Below are 18562 nucleotides of genomic sequence, written 5' to 3' on the forward strand. Positions count from 1 at the left end.
GGGGCGCTCTCTGAACTCTGGGTGAAGTGGCCGCCTGCTGCCTGTGTGCGTGCCAAGGAGGGAGCCCCGCAGGAGCTCAGCCGGCTTCCTCCCTCTCCCAGGGAGGGCACCGAGCCTCTTCCACGTCTCAGCCGCTCGCCCGTCTCCAGTGCGCAGGGCAGGGGCTGTGGCCGACCCTGCCTGCCGGACGCTCGCACCCCTGCAGCCTCCCCAGGGACCACCCCACTGCCACCCCCACCCCCACTCTAACTTTGCCTTTTCTGAAAATGCCGTCAAAAGGGAGTCGTGTCGCAGGAGATCTGTGGCGTCTGGCTTCTTTCTCGCTGAGTGCGGCGTTTCCAGCCCCGCAGGAGGGCTCGGGGCGTCTGCACCACGCGGCGTGGGCCAGGGCTTCCATCGTCACGGCGGCAATGTGACATTCCACCGCGTGGACGGACCGCGCTCTGCCCGCCCGGCTGCGAGCTGCTGGGGCATCCGGGCTGTGGGGGCTGCTGTGACCTCGGCGAGGCGTGGTGCTGGCCTCTCCCTGGAGGAGACTCCAGGAGCCGCCCTGCTGGGCCCCGAGGAGCCACCGAGGGCTCTGCAGGCAGCGCTGGTCTGAGAGCTGGGTTCACGGAGCAGGTGCCGGGGCCACGGGCTCTGGGTCTCAGGCCCGGCCTGGCCCCTTGCGAGCCAGTGGCAGCTCCATCGAGTCCTGCAGGCCGTCCAGGCCTCAGCGTCCCATTCAGTGGTCAAACGGGCTCAGCGGCAGAGCCGGCAGTCACCGCACCATCGGCCTCCCTCCTCCCTCGGTGGTTTCCCTCCGCACCCACACACTCCCCGGGCAGAGCCAAGTCTTGGGGAAGCCTGCCCCACCCCCGACCAGGCTGGGACAAGGGCGCCCTGCCGCTCTGGCCGGCTCCCCACGCTGCCTCACTCCGTGCGCAGCTGCTCTGGGCTCCAGATGCTCGCTCAGCCCCTCCATCAGGAGCTGCGTTGTCAGTCGTCACGTTCCTGTCGCTTCTCATTAATTCGTGTCTTTGGCGAGCGTGCACTGTGCGTTCCCGGGGATGCGCCAGAGAAAGCCCGATCTCGGAGCAGCTGTTTCCTGCCGCTCCTCGGCCTTTTGCCAGGGAAGAGCTGGTTTCTATTTGCTTTTCACGTAGCAGAATTTCAACCTCTATCTGGTGTCAAAAACAATACTTCACACCCCGCATAAACACACTCCGATGTTACACTTTAACTTCCCACGCGGACTTGGTGGAATTGACCTACAAGCCGGAGGGGCTGGAGGCTGATAGATGGGGACCCTGAACCAGGGAGGTTCTCTGACCCCGGAACCCGCCTCTCAGACGCACTCACGGGTGTTTTCCGCCTTGAACAGAGCGGAAGCTGTGCAGATAACTAAGCGACATCAATGAACACCGCCACTGAGCTCGGCTCTCGTCCCCGCTCCGCGTGCTCCAGCCCACGGTGTCCTCTGACGACGTGCGTAGTCCCACTCCACAGAGGAAGAAGCCGACGCCCACAGGGACTACAGTCACCCAAACTTGCACAGCTTCACACGAGCAGGAGCCTTGCAGCACCCTGACGCCCACCCCAGGCACCCAGGGCACACACACGTGCAAACCTGCATTCCAGATGGGGGCCAGCATTGCGGCCCGGTGCGACGCCGACATCCCATCCTGGATGCCAGCTCAAGTCCCCGCTGCTCTGGCTCCAATCCAGCTCCCTAATGCGCCTGGGAAAGCAGCAGCAGACGGCCTGAGAGCTGGGGCCCCCGCCCCCCCACGGGAGACCCGGATGGAGCTCCTGGCTCCTGGATGCTCAGCTGCCGGGTTCGCTGTTCTCGGCAGCAGCCTCGACCTGGGCTGAGTTCCTGGCTCCCAGCTTTGGCCCCTCCCCGGGCACAGATTCAAAATCAATCTCTCTCTCACACACACACACGCACACCCCTCCATGTGCCTCTCAAAGATGTTTTTTTTCGAAATGTGATTCGGGAAAGAGGAAACGCGACCTCCCCGGGCCGCCTGACGCTGCGGCGCTGCTCTCACAGGGAGCGGAGGTGCCGGCCCGCGTGGCTGCGGGAGGCAGGGGTTCACTGTGGCCAGAGCGGCACAGTAAGAAGTGGCTGTGCCAGCGCTGCGGCGTAGTGGGTACACCTGCCCGTGCGAGGGCTGGTTCCGTCCCGGCTGCTCCACTCCCGATCATGCTCCCTGCTCATGCACCTGGGAAAGCAGAAAGATGGGCCAAGTGCGTGGGCCCCTGCACCGCGTGGGAGACCCGGAGGAAGCTCCTGGCTCCTGGCTTCGGATTGGTGCAGCTCCGGCTGTTGCAGCCATTTGGGGAGTGAACCAGCGGGTGGAAGACCTCTCCCCCCCCCAACTCTGCCTTTCAAGTAAATAAGAAAATCTTAAAAAGAAAAGAAATAGAGATAAGCTCAGACTCTGGTCTGACAATGAATTAGCTTTAAGGAAAAAAAGGAGAGACGTGATGAATTTAAGATTTAAGACGATGAAAAACACCCCGGTTTATAAGAGCAGCTCCAGCTGTGACTTTTCCAAGGTGCCTGCAGTTATTGTAACAAACGTCACTCATGGAACAGCCCTGGGGGTCAGGCACTCTCAGGAGGGCAAACCGGGGTCCACCCTGTGAGGTCACAGGGAGACGCTGTCCATAAGCCGGGGAGCGGACCTCCCCGAGCCGGACCTGCCTGCCTCGGTCTCGGGCCCCCCACCCCCTGAGCGGTGAGAAGCGACTCAGTGTGCGGGTTCCGGGGCAGCAGCCCCAGGGCATGATGGCCAAACCCGACAAGGATCCCTGAGCTCTGGGACTCGTTCCCCAGCACGTGCAGGAAATGCATCTCCCAGGGCCAGCGTCGTCGGAGGTCACGCATGGGGGGCAGGTGGTGACGAGGGCTGCAGAGCCAGGTGCGGGACAAGGCAGAGGCCCCTCTCAGGAGGTGTGGGCAGCAGCTGACGGAAGCCTCCGTGGTGGGCTTGTCCCTGGGGGTTGTGGAGCAACAACAGAACCAGTGATGAGCGGCCGGGAGACACCTGTCTGCCCGGCAACGTCCCTCGTGCTGGGACCACCACCAGCAGCCTTGACGGAGCTCCTCGTGTGTGCATCACCTACGAGGAGATTAGTTCTTGGGCCCATTTTACAAATGAGAAAACTGAGACCTGGGGTAAGTAAGGTGCCCGAGAATAAAGCCAACTCCAGCCACAAATGACGCTGCTAGGCACATTGTAAGACACATCCCTGGGCACCTGGGAGAGCCCCCTCTGCGCACTCCCAGGGCAGCCAGGGCCAACTGGCTCCGCGCTAGAGGAGGTGGCCGACACCCAGCCCAAGGACACGACCCAGAGGGGCCGCCGGCAGCCACCCTTGACTCCCCTTTGCCTCCTGCTGGGTGGCCCACACCTGGCCCGGAGGTGGCCCCTGTGGCACTGCCCCCACGCCCCGAGGGAGGAGGGCAGTGGGAGAAGGCAGGCGAGGGCGAGGCCGCCCACCAAGTGCCCGCCTGCGAGCCCACTGCTGCTGCCGGGTTTCCTCTCTAGGCCACGGCGCTCCCGCTCGAGGGTGCGCGTGCCCGCATCTGTGAACTCGCCCTGCGTGCCCGCGTGTCTTCTTGGTACCATAGCAACCGTGCTTCCTCCTCTGATTGACATTTTTTTTACCTTGTGCTGCAAAAGCGAATCCCACACTTTCCCAAGCCAGCGGCTGAGCCGCGCACACCATGTGCACTTTTTTAAGGAAGAAGAAACATTCTGATCTGAGGCTCAGAGGCCCCAGAGCCGCCCGCCAGCCGGCAGGTGCGGTGCTGTGCCTGTGTGTGCCGATGGCTGCAGGCTCGCGTCCCAGCACCGCCCCACTTCCTCGCTGGGTCGCTCTGGCCACTTCCTGGACACCCACCCCCTGTGCCTCAGGCCCATCACGTGGGTGTCGTCATGAGGGCCCTGCCTCCCGGGGCCCTCGGGAGGATTTAGCCACGTGAGCCTCATAAGGAGCTTCGCTCTGCGCCCGGCGTTTGGTCAGTGCTGGGGAACAGGAGCCACATCCTGGCGCCTGCGGCCCGGCTCCGTGGTTAACCGTGACGACCCGTGGGCTGCGTCTTCGCTCCGTCGCTGGCTGCCACGCTGCCAGGCGATTCCCCACAGCTGCCGGCCCTTTCTGCACCACGCCCCGCCACGGAGGACCTCCGCAAGGCCAGGCGGCCCTGCTGACAGCCCTCTGCCGTCCCCGCGTGTCAGCAGGGACCCCTCGCCTCGAACCCGCCCCAACAGAGGGGTCCTGCTTCCCTTCTACAGCGCCGCACCCAGTGCAGGAGCCTTGGGGCGGCCCACGCCACACTCCCCACACGGGGAGCCGCCCGCAGGCCTGGGAACACATCTGTGACACGGAGGGTGGCTGCAGGGAGCTGACACACACCACGCCCCCATCTTGCAGCTGAGGGCCCCGTCCCTGGGCTCAGGGACAAGCATCTCCCAGGCTCTGCAGGGCTGGCTCCGTCGCTCCAGGAAGCAGAGACCAGGGCACTCCTGAACCCACACACTGCGGCTCTCAAGCCAGGGGCCATGGGCTCAGCGGGGCGTACAAATGCATGTTCCTGGGGTCCTGCCGGAAGTCGTGATTCGGGGGCTCAGCGTGGGCTTCTGGAGCCAGCACCTTGAGTCCTGGCGCTGGGAAGCCCAGGTGGGCGTCTGCACAGACCCCGCGCTGCACCTGCCTGGGCTTGTTTGCGCAGCGCACCTGCAGAGTTAGTGCCTGGTGCCACCAAGGTTTACTGCGCGGGTCCTGGGGGCTGTGGCCCTGCGGCCCCTGAGCCTGCCTGACCCAGCAGGGGTAGCTGCAGACCACTGCCCTGGTCTCACAGGTGCCTGGGCCTTGCCTGGAAACCAATTTCCCACAAGGCTCCAGCACACTGGGTGTGTGGTGGGAGGGGAAGCTCTTGGACCCCACAATGCTCTGGGCTCACCCTCCGGGCCCTCAGCGCGCAGTCCCCGGCCACCCCCAGGGCACCCTCCTGGACGCCCCCGGGGCCACTGAGAATGCTCCAGACCCGGGAGCTTGACTTCCCTTGTGGTTAGAAATCCCTCCTTTCAGCCGTGTCTCTCGCATTCCACCACAGCAGCCACCAGAAGCCACAAAGCAGCCCAGAGGCTTTGCTTAAAGATGTCGCCACCAAACACCCCAGCTCATCTCGCAGTTCTGCCCACCACGGGCCCTGGGACACGAACAGAACACAGCCGGGTTATCAGCTGCTTTCCAAGGCTCTGTTCTTAATCTGCCTAGCACTTCATCAGAATTGAGCTTTGTTTTTTACTTTTTAAAGACTTATTTATTTATCTGAGATACAGAGGGAGAGGGAGAGACAGAGAGAGAGAGGTCTTCCATCTGCTGGCTCATTCCCCAAATGGCCACAGCGGCCGAAGCTGGGCCAGTCCAAAGCCAGAAGCCCAGAGCTCCATCCCCGACTCCCATGTAGGTGCAGGGCCAAGCACTTGGGCCATCTTCCTCTGCTTTCCCAGGCCACAGCAGAGCCCTGGATGGGAAGTGGAGCAGCAGGGACATGAGCCAGCGCCCTTATGGGATGCGGGTACCACAGGCAGAAGCTTAACCAGCTATGGCACAGCACTGGCCCCAGAGCTGAGCTTTTTACTGTCCGTATTTCTACCAAACAATTAAGTGACCTCTAGAAAGACCGACATTGTCTGTGCATCCTTCCTCCCGGTCGTGGCATCGCCAGAGTCACCCTTCACGCCTGTTTCATGGCAACACAGGCCCCCTCCAGCTTTCACTGCTAACGTGTTCCCACCTCTGTGTCCTCAACCAGGCTCAAAGCTGCCCCCACGTTCTCCGGTATTTGAGACGGAACGCCCCACTCCTGGCACCGACTTCTGTCTCAGTCTGTTCATGTCACTGTCACAAAATGCCCGGGTCTGGTCACTCCCAAACACGGCACCAATCTCTGCTCCCAGTCCCGAGGCCGGGAGTCCCAAGAGACAGCAGCAGGTTCAGGGGCGGGAGAGGGCCCCAAGCTCTGTGTGTGCACCTGTGCGAGGTGGAGAGGCAGCTCTGAGGGTCTCAGTTCCATCAGTGCCAGAGGCGCCCGCTTTTCCTCCCATCGCCCTGGGGAGTGGGGCCCCGCACAGGAACATGGAGGGATACCCACACTCGACCCGTAGCAATGTGTGCATGGTCGCGATGCTGTCACACCTAAATACCCACAGTCGGGTATGGGCGTCGTGGCACAGCGGGTTAAGCCGCAGCCTGCACGGCCAGCATCCCATAGGGGTGCTGGCTCGAGTCCCGGCTGCTCCACTTTTGATCCAGCTCCTTGCTAATGCACCTGGGAAAGCAGTGGAAGATGGCCCAAGTGCTTGAGCCCCAGCCACCCACGTGGAAGACCCAGAAGAAGCTCCTGGCTTCAGTCTGGTCCAGTCCTAGCCAGTGTGGCCATCTGGGGAGTGAACCAGTCGATGGGAGGTCTCTACCTCTCAGTCTGTTTCTCCCTCTCTCTGTGTAACTTGGCCTTTCAAATAAATCAATCTTCAAAAAATAAACACCCTCGCTGAAGCCGTGGCCACCTGTGCGCGGCTGGATGCTCTCACAGGGATCTGCGGGCGCGCCATTGGCATGGGCGTCTGGGATGAGCCTGCAGGAAGCAAAGGAGCTGAGCAAACACAGGGGGCGCCCTCGAGCAGGAGCAGGGGCCTGCCTGGGGCTGTAGTGGGAGCCTGTCTCTGGTTTGCTGTGTTTGAAACTCCGCATAACCAAAGGGGCTTTCCTAGCCGGTGACATGCTGGGGGTGTGAGAAGCCGGGAATTCCCCCAGCGCCTCCTGGTCTTCCTGAGACTCCGAGCTTTGAACACCAGCGTGCACCTTGCTTTACGCGCACAGGGAAGCCCTCTCAATCTGCGGGACATTCGTGTCCCCTTCTCCTTCTTGCTTCTCCTCTGACCGACATGAAACAGGAGACGCAGCCGGCAGTAGCGACTGCGTGAGGCTCAGCTGGACGCTCCCCGTCGGGCTTCTCCCCTCCCCGTCTAGGCCGCGCTCTGACATCTGAGAAGGAAGCCAGGCGGTGACCGCCCCTCTGTGCCCCACCCTGCAGGCGACGCTCCTGCACCAGGGTCCCAGTGAGTCCCCCGAGTCCCCCACGTCGCGTCGGCCGGTCGCACAGACAGCAACGCCCACTCTGGGTAGAGTTTTCCAGGAATGGAAGGAAAGCAAGAGGGTGAAATCTGAGTCCAATTCCTTTAAATATTTCAATGCCTGAGGTTCGAGGCACTCACGTGGGGGCGCAGCACTGAGAGAAGCAGCCTGGAGTCCACACCCTGAGCTCCTACCTCAGCGACCCTGGAGCAGGGCTTTGTGTCTTTAAATCCATCTCCCCGCTTGTACACTGCATGGGGCCACAGTAACACTGCACGGCAGCCTCCTGGGTCGCGTAAGCATCGCCGTGCTGTGTGTGCAGCTGAATGCCAGCCGGGAGAGGCTGGGGGAGGCTGGGGAGGCGGGGGCGCTGACTCCTCCATCCACAGCTGGCCGCACCCCACACACCAGGAACCGGGAGGCGGGGCCTGCACCTGCTTCTCCATCCTGTTTGCTCCCAACCGAGTGGCACCGTCAGCTTCGTGCGCCACAGAGCTACCTTTCCGAGGCAGAGCTCAGGATGGTGGTGGAGGCGGTGAAGCTAACGGGGGCCGACGGCACTCAGGGGTGCCTGGTACAAGCCGTGCTGACGGCAGATCTCTCAGTCTTTCAGGAGGAGACCACAGAACGCTGCTCCCGGCCTCCCGGGCAGAAGCCACTGAGAGGGACCCAGCACCTCCCGAGTGACTTTAAAGATGTAAGCTTTGAGCTGGGCCTCCCTGTGCACCTGTAGGGGGCGTGTATTTGTATCTACAGTGTGTACAGGAGTGATCAGCACTGCTCACCACCCCAGGTCTGGAGACGGTCAGCCCCCCACTTGCAGGGCTTCACAAAGTACGGAGCAGGTGATGGTGAGCTGGACGCCCTGCCGCCTGCCCGTGTAGTTCAGCATCAGAACCGCGGCCTGGAGGGCACGGACCTCGCACATCTTCTCCCTCCTCCTTTCCGGGGCGCGGAGGAAAGAGACCAGCAAATACGTATTGATTGGCAGGAGAAGCATCCCGGCTGCACCTGCAGCTTTTGAGGCCCAGGGGAGGAAGCTGGTGTCGATTAGCATTTTTTAACCTTCCATTGTGAACATTTTAAAGAAGAGAGAAAAGCATAATAGGCTACCTTGGCTCGATGATTTAGCTGTGTTTGCTTTGAATGCATTTTGCTTAAGCGTTTTGAAAATAAATTACGGCAGCAGGACATTCCACCCCGGCCTGGTGCTCCGGGATGCGTGTAGACCACAGTCTATTATCAGTCTTGACAAGTCACGCGCTCGTCCTCAGCACCAGCCGTGTTCAAACTGCCCCCAGTCGCTTTAATAACTCCTTACTGCAATTGCTTTATTCAAAGCAAAACCAGACAACCTGCACCAATCGCGCTGGTGTTGTGTCACTTAATTACCTTTCAATCTAGAAAAGTCTGGGCCTTTTCATCCACCTGTGGGCTGTGGAGGAAGGAATCGAGTTTCGCTCTGCCTGGTGGCCCTGCGACAGCACTGCGGTGACCCCCACGTCCTACTTTGCAGACGGACACCCAGAGGGCTCCCAGAGCTGCGAGTGGCGGCTGACAGTCACGGTGTCACTGGCATCAGGTGAGACTGTGTCCACGTCAGTCCGTGGTCCTCCTGCGTCCACACCACAGGGCAGAGAACGGACGGGAAGATTTCAATTTCCAAACGCTGCCCTCACCTTTCACGAGGGTTCCCAGCACCTTTGAGGCCCCAGGCTCTGTCCGCAACAGAAGGCAGTGGGCGCCAGAGAGGGCGCGGCCCCGCCCTGAGGGCGAGGCCCTGGGATTCGTCCTCTCTGCACCAGGCAGAAATGGTCCAGGAACTAACAGGAAGATGAGCTGTTTCTTTTTTTTTTTTTTTTTAAGATTTATTTATTTATTTGAAAGTCAGAGTTACAGAGAGAGAGAGAGAGAGAGAGAGAGAGGTCTTCCACCCGCTGGTTCACTCCCCAATTGGCTACAACGGCAGGAGCTGTGCTGATCCGAAGCCAGGAGCCAGGAGCTTCTTCTGAGCCTCCCACGCAGGTGCAGGGACCCAAGCACCTGGGCCATCTCCACTGCTTTCCCAGGCCACAGCAGAGAGCTGGACAGGAAGTGGAGCAGCCGGGACTAGAACCGGCACCCATATAGGATGCTGGCACTGCAGGCAGCGGCTTTACCTGCTACACCACAGCACCGGCCCCTGAGCTGGGTTTGCTTCTTATTGATCTCGAAGTCACGGGGGAGACCATCTTTGCTGTCGGCACACTGGGGGTCTCGTGAGTGCCGGGCTGAAGCGAGCACAGACGTCCCTGTGGCCTCTGGGTGAGCCCATGAGCTTCTGCTCCTCTGTGGCCTCGCCGCGGGCCCCACACCACCAGGCAGCGCTCGTGGGAATCGCTGCCAGGCGAGCCTGGGCTTCCCTGGGCGCTCCCTCCCTCGCGCTCTGTAAGGAGAGCCTGCTACGCGGGGAGACTCGCAGAGCGGCTGCCGGGAACGCAGGCACAGGCTTACGAGGTCCAGGAGCTCTGAGAACTGGGATGCAGGCTCCTTAACCCGCGCACGTGCGCACACACACACACACAGTGCAACTGAGTTTCAAAATCCCATTTCTTCACATGGCTGCAGCTTCGGGATCTACTGTTGAAACCCTGATGCCTGATGAATGAATTTCTAAAAGGTGTGTGCCCAGAACATGCTGTGGGTCTTTAACGGCAGACGTGAAAAACTCCCAGGACCGGAATGTTCTGCTTCGGATCTGGCCGCCCCATACGATGCGCTCAGCTGCACCACCTGTACCCGGCTCTCCGGGTGCGAGAGGGAGACACGACCCAGTTGGAACGTGGCTGTGGTGGTCGCGTGGAGCCCCACGCTGTGAAACCAGGGCTGAGACTCCAACATCTCCCTGCTCAAATGACGTTTTTTAAAAACATTTTCAGCCATGGGGCCGGCACTGTGGTGCAGTGGGTTCAGCCGCCACCTGCGACACCAGCATCGCATATCGGGCGCCAGTTCGAGTCCTGGCTGCTCCACTTCAGATTCAGCTCCTGGTAATGCGCCTGGGAAAGCCATGGAAGGTGGCCCAGGCGCTTGGGCCCCTCCACACGTGTGGGAGACCCAGATGGAGTTCCTGGCTCCTGGCTTCTGCCTGGCCCGGCCCTGGCTGTTGTGGCCATTTGGGAAGTAAACTGGTGGGTGGAAGACCCCTTCGTCTCTCAGTCTCTCCCCCTCTCTCTGTCACTCTGCCTTTCAGATAAATAAAATAAATCTCTTTAAAAAAATGAATCCTTGGTTCAAATTTGCAAAATTATTCCAATGAGCAGGACTTTCTTTTGTGAATGGAAATTAGGAGATAGCATACGAATCCGTTTAATAAAAACATAAGAGACAAAGACAAATCTGTCGGCAGCCAAAGCAAATCCAACCAGCCAGAGGGCTATGAGAGGAAGGCTTGGTGAACAGGGCGACGGAGGGGCTGCCAGGCTCACCCCCAGCCCCAGGGAGGGAAGCCCCTCTGGAAGCAGCCGACAGGTGCATCTGCGAGCCGGCTGACGAGACACGGTGCCCGCTTCCTCCATCTCTCCCGCGGTCGGGAGCTCTGTCTCATTGTCTCCAGTGTTACAACACAACTCGTTTCCAAAGAGACTCCGAAGACTCCATCTCTGCTGACAGGAGTCCAGGAACCCCAGGAGCACACGTTCCGCTCCGTGAGCTGCCCGGGGCTACCCTGACACCCCATCACACGGCACAGAGCGGCACTTCTCAACGAGGGGCCCTGGTCTGCCGTGAAATAAATTTAGGCAAAATCAATACTAATTGTGAGTAAGACAAAAAAGGCCTTAAGGACAGCGCTTTTGTGTCCAACACTGCACCGCCCGACCCGGCCCCCGCAGGGCCAGATTTCTCCTGACGCCGCCATCGGCTCCTCCCGCTTCTCTTTTGCACCAGTGAAGTGCACCCAGCGCCGATGAAGCGCTTTCTCAGACGAAGAGGAAGGGCCCCCACCCCGAGCCCCCCGTCCTGGCCAAGCTTCTCCCCTGCCCCGAGCTTCAGCTCTGAAACCCAGCGCAGGAGCCGCAGCCTCTGACGGTGCATGGGGGAATCAATAACAAATCAAGTGGCCATTCGCTCGGAGGTATCGGCATAACCAGGCGAGGCGGCCGGCATGCACCAGCAGTGGGCTGTGGATCACAAGCCAGGCAGCCAGAGACGAGCCGTTGCTGGATTTCCCGCTGATGGCTAAGCCAGCGGCGGCCGCACGTGGGGCGAGTGGCAGCTCAGATGGTTGCAGACTCACAGCTCCCTGGCCCTGAGCTCCATGCAGCCACCAGCGCTCACCTCCGCGTAGCTCGCGGGCCGGGGGAGCTCCCGGGCAGCTCAGGGTCCGTGCTCTCTTTGGACAGGCCCCTCATTTCTGCGCACCAACAGGCTCCGGGGAACTTCCCTGGAGTTGCGGACTTGAGACCTGGCCCGTTTCCAGGACGTTCGTATGCAATCTTCCGACGACAGCCCACGCTCGGCTGCAGGCGGCCGTCACGTACCCTGTGGCCGCTCGGGGGAGCTGCGTGACGGCCCAGAGGGGTCGGGGTCTCCACACTCAGTCATTCTGAGACTGGAGGTGGATTCCGTGTACGATGACAACATGGCGCCTTGACAAATACCAGCGTTGGCTTTAAAAGCCAAGCCGTGCGAGTTAACAGCCACATTTGAAAATAACGACACATCGTTCTCTCTTCCTTCGGCAAGGCCGTTTGCTCTGCCCACGGCATCACAGGGCACTTGGAGTTGTATCTACTTTAGGACAAATGCCGCCTGCTACGTTGGCGCTCCCTTCAAACCTTCACCACCGAGGAAAGTGCAACCGTGCGTGTCCGGGCTCCACGCCCCCCTCGCCACTTACATGGCCATGTTTGCGTCTAGACACCGAACGGAAATGACCGAAGCGAGCCAGCCGCTGGGCTCCCGCGGCTCTGCTGACACGGATCCCGGCGCACAGGCCAAGGGCCGAAGTCACACGCACGCTTCAGCGTGCCGTCCAAGGAAGCCGAGCTGTCTCCGATTCAGAGAGAGACAGGCACCTGTTCTTACAAAGAACGCCACTTCACGGATGACGGTGACGTCAGGCTGGAGCACCGGCTCTGCTGTGCTTGCCGACTTGCATGGGACGAGTCTCCAGGAGCCCCGAGCTCTCCACTGTCTCCCAGCTCTGCAAGATTTTGCTCACGAAGAGAATAATGAGAACATAAACATGAGGTGGTTTGCTCATCAGAAGGCTTGGGAAGCTGCTACACAATGCTAAATGCACACGGCCAACAGCATCCACATAAACACTCTGAGCGGGATCATCGCTGCGTCTCCATGGTAATATTATTTATAATGAATGATGTGCTTGTGTGGGAATTCATCGAGCTAAGTGGGGAGCTAATTATAGGAAATCTATTCCGATTTTTCCAGTAGTTTCTCTCCTTCTACGGGACTGCTGTTGGAGGGACCCTGCTCGCTGTCAGCGGAGACGGACCAGCCTCCCACCAGCAGCCCCGCCCCGTTCTGTCCCGGTGCACTAAGTGCTGTGTCCCAGTGAGCACCCAGCACTGTTCCAGTCAGCACCCAGCGCTCTCTGTGTCTCAGTCAGCACCCAGCGCTCTCAGTCAGCACCCAGCGCTCTCTGTGTCCCAGTCAGTACCCAGCGCTCTCTGTGTCTCAGTCAGCACCCAGCGCTCTCTGTGTCCCAGTCAGCACCCAGCGCTCTCAGTCAGCACCCAGCGCTCTCTGTGTCTCAGTCAGTACCCAGTGCTCTCAGTCAGCACCCAGCGCTCTCTGTGTCCCAGTCAGCACCCAGCGCTCTCTGTGTCTCAGTCAGCACCCAGCGCTCTCTGTGTCCCAGTCAGCACCCAGCGCTCTCTGTCTCAGTCAGCACCCAGCGCTCCCTCAGGTCAGCGTGCGTCCACACGGTGTTTCCCGGTTCTTTCCCATAGGTCTTCTCGCAGGTTCTTCCACCCGACTCAGATGGGAGGAGTCTCCATTAACCCGAGCTCTGTCCTGCAGATGAGGGAGCCGCCCATCAAAGCCATTGACAGTTCAGTGGACGCCAAACAAAGGGGGCGAACAGAGCCAGAGACACCGCCCTCCCAGGCATCCAAGCATTCGGTTGTAATCAACAATGCTCGCTTCCCCTGGCCTCTCAGGTGCAGGGCTAACGGGAAATTAAAGCTGAAGTAATCAGCTGGGAAGCCTGAATTAAACCCGCCTATCCAGGGTGGCGCCTTGGAAGGGCACCTGCCACCTCCAGGAAGCCACCTCCGTGGATGCGGCGTGGAGCTAAGACGAGCTCCCAGCTCTCTCCAAACGGCAGGTGCGTGAGCGGATAGGCGACCTGCAGCACCTAGGGCCGCTGAGGTGCGGGAGCTGCGAGACTCCGCGGTGGGCGCCGGGATGCAGCAGCGCCCGAGCTGACTGGGGAGACCGGGCGGTCCAGATGTGAGTGAGCAGACAGGGGAGACCTGGAGACCGGCGGTGGCGGGGGAAGGGCCTCAGCCCGGTGCCACTGAGCAAGGCAGCAGCAGGCGCGTGGCAGGTGAGAGTGGCAGGAGGGAGTCAGGAATGTCACGGGGGCTGCTTGGGAGCTTAGAGTCTGTCAGGCTGGGTCCCCCAGAGTGGTCCTCAAAATGTGAGGCTTGAACCCCAAAGTCAGAACTGTTTGCACCATTGATAGGCCCGTGCTCATTGGCCGTCCGCTGCCTGGGTCGGCGCCGGCACCCAGCCGTCCTGTGCGGACCCACACGCCGCGCCCTTGAAGGAAACGCCAGCCTCCCTTTCCATGTCCTTGAGGAAGCAGTGACAAAGCTAACTTGCTCACGACTCTCGGCCCTGGGGGCCGTGCCTTGCTCTTTTGTTTTGTCTTGGGAAGTAGACTTGCTTTTTTTTTTTTTTTCATGAAAAGGTGCTATTTATGTTAACCTACAAAAGGTTTTATTTAAAATTTTGTTTTTAAATATTTTTAAATGCCACTGTTTTATTTATAACATAATAAATATTTAATTACATTAAAAAACAACAACCCTCACAAAGAAAAGCTCTTGAGGTCTTGCTTCAGTGTTGAGCATATAAATGGGTCTGGGGCCGGGGTAGGGCACAGAAAGACAGCGCTGGAACGCCCATGTCCCTCATCACAGAGCCTAGGGCTCAAGCCCCGCCTCACTCCAATTCCACCTGCCCTTCCGGATAACGCATCCCCTGGGAGGCAGAGGTGGTGGGTCCTGTGGTCAGGTCCCTGCCTCCTCCTTGGGACGCCGGCTTGAGTTCAGGCTCCCGGCTTCAGCCTGGACCAGCTGTGGTTTTTGTGGGCATGTGCGGATTGAACCAGTGATGGAAGTGTCTTTCCCCCCACCCCGCCTCCCATCTCTGTCTCTATCTCTGTCCCTATCTCTGTCCCTTCCAATGAAAATAAATACATAAAAATGTTTGAGGAAATAAAACAAGTGGACGTTGAGGCTGAAGCGTGAGCAGTGCTCAGGGGTCAGAAGGTTCAGAAGCATCCGGCGTCTTAGAAAGGGGAGAAGTCACTGCTGCGTGGGGTGACAGAACGACTTCGCTAGGGGACGTGCGCTGGAGGGCAAAGCTGGAGACAGAGCAACCACCTGGAGAGACGGGCGCGGTCCAGGGGGTGGGCGAGGAAGAGGGACTCTGAGGGGCGCGGTCCAGGGGGTGGGCGGGGAACAGGGACTCTGACAGGCGCGGTCCAGGGGGTGGGCGAGGAGCAGGGACTCTGACAGGTTCGGTCCAGGGGGTGGGCGGGGAACAGGGACTCTGACAGGTGCGGTCCAGGGGGTGGGCGAGGAGCAGGGACTCTGACAGGTGCGGTCCAGGGGGTGGGCGGGGAAGAGGGACTCTGACAGGCGCGGTCCAGGGGGTGGGCGAGGAGCAGGGACTCTGACAGGTGCGGTCCAGGGGGTGGGCGGGGAGCAGGGACTCTGAGGGGCGCGGTCCAGGGGGTGGGCGAGGAGCAGGGACTCTGACAGGTGCGGTCCAGGGAGTGGGCGGGGAACAGGGACTCTGACAGGTGCGGTCCAGGGGGTGGGCGGGGAAGAGGGACTCTGACCGGGACAGTCCAGGGGATGGGAGAGGAGCAGGGACTCTGACAGGTGTGGTCCAGGGGGTGGGCGAGGAGCAGGGACTCTGACAGGTGCGGTCCAGGGGGTGGGCGAGGAGCAGGGACTCTGACAGGTGCGGTCCAGGGGGTGGGCGAGGAGCAGGGACTCTGACAGGTGCGGTCCAGGGGGTGGGCGAGGAGCAGGGACTCTGACAGGTGCGGTCCAGGGGGTGGGCGAGGAGCAGGGACTCTGACAGGTGCGGTCCAGGGGGTGGGCGGGGAGCAGGGACTCTGACAGGTGCGGTCCAGGGGGTGGGCGGGGAACAGGGACTCTGACGGGTGCGGTCCAGGGGGTGGGCGAGGAGCAGGGACTCTGACGGGTGCGGTCCAGGGGGTGGGCGAGGAAGAGGGACTCTGACTGGTGCGGTCCAGGGGGTGGGCGAGGAAGAAGGACTCTGACGGGTGCGGTCCAGGGGGTGGGCGAGGAAGAGGGACTCTGACGGGTGCGGTCCAGGGGGTGGGCGGGGAGCAGGGACTCTGACGGGTGCGGTCCAGGGGGTGGGCGGGGAGCAGGGACTCTGACAGGTGCGGTCCAGGGGGTGGGCGGGGAGCAGGGACTCTGACAGGTGCGGTCCAGGGGGTGGGCGGGGAGCAGGGACTCTGACAGGTGCGGTCCAGGGGGTGGGCGGGGAACAGGGACTCTGACAGGTGCTGTCCAGGGGGTGGGCGGGGAGCAGGGACTCTGACAGGTGCGGTCCAGGGGGTGGGCGGGGAGCAGGGACTCTGACAGGTGCGGTCCAGGGGGTGGGCGGGGAGCAGGGACTCTGACAGGTGCGGTCCAGGGGGTGGGCGGGGAGCAGGGACTCTGACAGGTGCGGTCCAGGGGGTGGGCGAGGAACAGGGACTCTGACAGGTGCGGTCCAGGGGGTGGGCGGGGAGCAGGGACTCTGACAGGTGCTGTCCAGGGGGTGGGCGAGGAGCAGGGACTCTGACCCGGACAGAGGTCGGGCCCAGGACAAAGCTCTCTTCTCTGCACAGCTCCATGACTGCTTGCAGAACAGGTCATGTGGGCACTCCGTGGGGGGTTATGGTGCTCTGGCCGACACGCGGTGACGCCTTAGCACGCAGCCTGGACTGTGACAAGGGCTGAGGGTGCTTGTCATTGTCACTGCAGTCACTGCTTCCACCAGTGCCGGCGAACTTCCATAACAACCGCTGCAGGTGACGGCAGGTGCAGAGTGGGGGTGGGCACAGAAGTGACAGCTGCAGAGTGGGGGTGGGCACAGAAGTGACACCTGCAGAGTGGGGGTGGGCACAGCAGTGACAGCTGCAGAGAGCAGAACCCACGGGAGGACCTGCAGGTGAGGAGGGCGAGGGACGGGGCTGGGAGGTCTCGCTCACGCCCACACCATGGCTGAGCCTGGGAAACCAGGGGCAGAGATTGGGAAAAGATGGGTATAGCTGGCTGTAATGTGGGGAGCTCAAGGTTTCTCCTAATGGCCTGAAATTTTCTCATCTAATTAGGAGGAAGCTCTCTCCAAGGCTGTCCCAGTCTTTGCCCCGAGGCCATGTCAGTGTTGGCTCCTGGCTTCTACTGGGTAGCATCACACTAACTACCAATGCCTTTCTCACGAAACTCATTTGACTTTGATGAGAAGGCCGGCAATGCCGATGACCTTCATCAAGGAAAGAACACCAAACAAGCTGCCTCACCCTCCCCGAGCTGCCGCCCCAGACCCCCGGGAAGCCCCGGGAAGTGAGGTGCGGGGTCAGAACTGGCACTGCTCCAGGCAGCCCTCCAACAAGCAGGAGCCCAAGGCAGCAGCCCGAGGTGGGCATGGACAGAGTCCAGGGTCCAGGCTCTGACTGTCACGGCAGGATGGAGACAGGAACTGGAGTGAGACCAAGTGGGTGAGAGCGTCTGGGGCGACACAGAGACCACAGCCAGCAGGCCGGGAGCATGGAGCCCACTCTGAATGGAGCCAGAAACAAGCAGAAGCCAAATCCCAGGCAGCTGGGAAAGGAGAGAACCATGGCGGAGAGAGGGGTGAAGAGAGGGAGGCAGAGCCCGGGGTTCCTGGTGCTGGGGCAGCACTGGGCCCAGAGCCACGTGTGTGTGTGTGCAGCAAGGCTGGGGAGAGAGGGGCCCAGCTGCTGCTAATGGGGACCCCTGGGTGGTCAGGGGGAAGCTGCCCCTTCCCTTGGTTTTTCTTGGTCTGGCTCTGGCTGCTCCGTCCCCACGCCCCCAGTAGCTGGATCCTGAGGTTCACTGCGCCCCTACTTTGTGGTGGGGTCTCAGTGTGGGGCAGAGCATACAGACAGACACAGAGCACCAGATGGCAAAGGGGACTGGGGATGACGACATGGTGGGGGGAGGGGGCGGAGCCACGTGGAAGTGGGCTGGTCCTTTCGGCTGGAGCTCAGGAGGTCTTGAGGATGTTTCCAGCAGAGGGGATTCAAAATGTGGACAAATGAAATCAAAAGATACCTTATTTTCTGCTGAAAAAAGCAGAAATTGCACATCCATGGGAACCTGAAGTTAGTAGGCTGCAAGGCCACAGGGGCCCAGGGAGCAGGGTTCTAGGGGGAGGGAAAGCGGGTGGGTAGCCAGGAGGCCTGGGTGAGGAGAGCTGCAGGCGAGGAGGAGCAGGGCCAGGGAGCAGGGTCAGAGCCACCAGGGCCCTGCAGGCTGTGCCCTCGATTCCAAGCCTGGATCCAGGCGAGGAGGCGCTGCTGGAGGGTTCTGAGCTCAAGGGCAACCTGCCTCAACTTACCTTTCAGGAGCTTCCCCCAGTGGTCCCCAGGGGCAGGAGCAGACACCGGGCGGACACCTGGACGGCTCAGGCAACCGACTAGGGAGGTAGGGAGCTGCTGCAATGAGGCAGGAAGGTTGGCGGGACCCCCGTGGGACACGGCACTCTGAAGGCAGGGAGTGAGCTCTGCCAGTGTGACTGGTCCATGGAGCTCCTCCAAAGCCGGGGACTCACCTTCCACTTCACGCTGTTACCTTCACATCGGACCCACGGCCAAGGTCAGATCAGCTCAGCTCAGCTCCCATGTTGACGGCAGTCACAGAACAGAGGTAAGCACCAGACTAGGACTTGAGGGCTCTGCAGCCGGCCATGGCTTTGTTTTTTCTTTTTCTTTTTGACAGGCAGAGTGGACAGTGAGAGAGAGAGAGAGAGACAGAGAGAAAGGTCTTCCTTTTGCCGTTGGTTCACCCCACAATGGCCGCTGCGGCTGGCGCACTGCGCTGATCCGAAGCCAGGAGCCAGGTGCTTCTCCTGGTCTCCCATGCGGGTGCAGGGCCCAAGCACTTGGGCCATCCTCTACTGCCCTCCCAGGCCACAGCAGAGA

The sequence above is a fragment of the Lepus europaeus genome, chromosome 10 (assembly GCF_033115175.1).
Source record: "Lepus europaeus isolate LE1 chromosome 10, mLepTim1.pri, whole genome shotgun sequence".
NCBI lineage: Eukaryota > Metazoa > Chordata > Mammalia > Lagomorpha > Leporidae > Lepus > Lepus europaeus.